General features: G+C 43.0%; 1 long non-coding RNA gene across 1 annotated transcript; it reads right to left on the bottom strand.

Annotated features, from left to right (window-relative positions):
* Window positions 1–952: 952 nt before the first annotated feature.
* On the bottom strand, window positions 953–2,849 carry LOC123106703 (uncharacterized). Its single transcript, XR_006451441.1, has 3 exons — window positions 2,518–2,849; window positions 1,984–2,419; window positions 953–1,228 (listed from the first exon to the last, which is right to left on the bottom strand). It is a non-coding gene; the product is annotated as an uncharacterized lncRNA (long non-coding RNA).
* Window positions 2,850–3,062: the final 213 nt, after the last annotated feature.

Genomic DNA, 3,062 nt, shown 5'->3' with positions numbered 1-3,062 from the left:
AAAATTAGCATATCTCCACTCCTAAAATGGGAGTCCATAAGTCGTTTCATTCGTTCGTTCTATCTCCTCCTCACATGACGAATAATCAGCCCCCCACCGATTTTCTTTTCCTCTAGAACGCTCCCCCTACCGATCCCCCACCGGCTTATCCAAGAAAACCACCGCCCTCACCCTTTCCGCCCCTCACATCGTTAGGGTTTCAAGTCTACCGTTGTTCCCTGCTGCTACAGTGAGTTGAAATGGAAAAAGAAATTTAGTGAGAAATGCATATAAAAATCAGCCATTTATCTCTATCCCAACCCTCTGTTCGTAATGGCAATTCCCTGATGTGTTTGGTTGCTCCTCCTTTACTATTCCATCTCCCTCCCGTCAAATGCCACCAAGAAAATCATATGTTATTAAGTCCAATTTTGAGTTACCACATAGGGAAAGACGTTATGCCTCTTCTGTTTCATTTCCTTTGTTTACACCCTTGTTCTGCTTTTGGTTTTGTTGCAAATGAATCTCCAATCACTTAATGCCCTTGTGTGTTGCCATAGAATAAAAATACAGTCATGCAAACAATTATTCTAGTTTAGATATTTGACGAGTATGCCATCATTTGATTTATATTCATATAGGAAAAAAAATACACACTCTCTCTCGCTTCTTTCTTCCTCGACGGTCAATGTGTATCCTTAATCACCTAACCGCCCTCTTCTTGCAACTTGTCAATCTCATGAGGCCTCTAGGCTAGGCCCCACGAGCATTTTATTTTCCTTGTTGGACTTAATAGGACTATTTCCACGTCTGTGTTGCATGTTGTCATTGCCCCCATGCTCCATTTCTTTTCTAACAAAAGCTAGCGAAATCTTTTGATAAATATCCAATCCACCCTTCGTCTATCCTCTTTTTTATGTTTTATAAACAAAAAATACAGAAGTAGAATAACAAACCTTCGATGAAGCAGCCAGTAATAAAGAGGCAATTGTATATATGAAATATTCCATCTGTCTTGAATCAAGATGTTCTTTACAAGGGAAGCAACCTAGTAGAAAAATATACATCTTTAGATACCCAATGCAAACAATTTTATTCAAATATATTTGTTTTCGAGAGTATTAGACAGTTGATCTCATGAAAACCAAGTATGTTCCTCTGTTCACTTCACATATGTTTATTGCAGCATGTGGTTCCTGGAAAGATCTCTCGATGTGCTTCTTTATATTGTAGCCTTGGTGAAGTGTACCTTCATGGTGCAGTCAATATACGATTCAGGTTTAAAAAAGGATCTCAAAACACTATGGGATATATATGTTATTTCATTTTGGAACAAAGTCCGTGGCAGCTGAGTAATAAGTATGCAAATTGTTCGTCAACTCGGTGCGAAAGAAATTAGAGCAAACATGGGGTCGACATCATGTCCCCATCAGCCAAGTTCTCTCCTTGTCGTACTAAAATGTGTACACATTCAAACAACTTAGAGCAAGCATACAATAATAAATCAAATGATGGCATACTCGTCAAATATCTAAATGGATCGGTGATTTGAAAAGATACAATAATCACCGATCAATGAATCTTGGGAAAGACCAATGGATCGGTGATTTGAAAATATCTACTTAGGCAATCAAATGGACTGCATGCCTTTATAATTGAAAAGATACAATAATACAAACGCATTTAGCTAACCAAATCACCGATCCCTGAATCTTGGGAAAGACCATTGGGTTTCTAGTCACCAATCCTTCTTATATTTTGATTAATCACCGGTCCGGCAACTGGTAAACATTATTCTGAATATTCCATCCGTTAACTGGAACTAACCGTAGAAACATGGGATCGACATGCATGCATATATGTCCATTCCTGGAGTAGGTCGCGCGCGGCATAAACCATAAATGGCAAATAACTTCTTGAACGATCAAACCATGCGTACATGCAGCAGCTAATTATTTGTGATTCCTCTAGGAGCTTCGACTGACTGAATGAATCGTTGCATACCTTCTTGATATGACGATTGTCAGTGTAAGTCCTTCCCTTTAGGAGCTCCTTTCCGTCAGTTATCTGCACACAACGCTCTGATCTCGGTTACAGACTTGCAGTGCAGACCAATAGCCATGATGAACAATGCAGCATCTCATTTGTAGCCACAAATGATCCTTGGTTATTGGGCTGGGGCTGCCAAGCAAACTGGGCCTCGTTTGTTCCTAATTCATAAGAACATAGAAAGATACTGCACTTGCACGTGCAGAAGTGCCCCGTAAATTATAGACGAGCGTTGCATTACCTTTCATTACAATGCGGGCATTCGAAAGTCATCACAACAACATGCAGATTTACCACCGTTCTCCAATCAGAGCAACAAACTTTCACAAAGCAGGCAGAACCTCACCTCCTGGAACATGGGAATCGTAGTCAACAGCAACCTCGTGGTGCCCTAACCAGAAGAAAATATGTCTCAGAACTCGCGATGAATCAAGCTGAAACCAAAGGAAAGGGGGGATTAGGAGCGGTATCACAGGTCAAGTCTCTTACATTCTCGCCCCAGCGCATGCAAATATACTCAATCTCATGAGGCGCCTCATCCCCGCAGCCGACACCGCAGCAACACACCCTTCCTCGCCGGAGTTGTCCATGGTTTCTCACCCTGCTGCGCGCCGGCCGGCGATTCTGACGGCTGCAATTGGTCGACGGGCATCACCGTCACAGCTGAGAGGGATCACCTAGAGGAGGGAACTTGGCTGACGGGGACATGAGGAGCAGACGGCCGGGGAAGAGTTAGACAGGGCTGGCGGCGGCGCGTTTGTGTGTTTTGCCCTAATAGATGGTCAGGGGAGGGGAGGGAGAGGCGACCTGGTTTTCCCGGTTTTGATGCGTGCTAGGCTGGAGAGAAAAACAGGAACGGAAAAATCGGTAGGGGAGGATCGAGCGAGGGGTAGAGGGGCTGACCAACCAACGAAACGAGCGAACGACGACGTACGTAATGAGCCTTTATGAGTAGAGATTCGATATGATTTGATTTGATTGGCGTTGTATATGGAAAGGAAGGATGGAAGGATTGGTGTTTTATATGGAAGGGT

This window comes from Triticum aestivum, chromosome 5A (assembly GCF_018294505.1).
Source record: "Triticum aestivum cultivar Chinese Spring chromosome 5A, IWGSC CS RefSeq v2.1, whole genome shotgun sequence".
NCBI classification, from domain to species: domain Eukaryota; kingdom Viridiplantae; phylum Streptophyta; class Magnoliopsida; order Poales; family Poaceae; genus Triticum; species Triticum aestivum.
The sequence above is the reverse complement of the archived record's forward strand: the minus strand, read 5'-3'. Positions and strand labels throughout refer to the sequence as shown.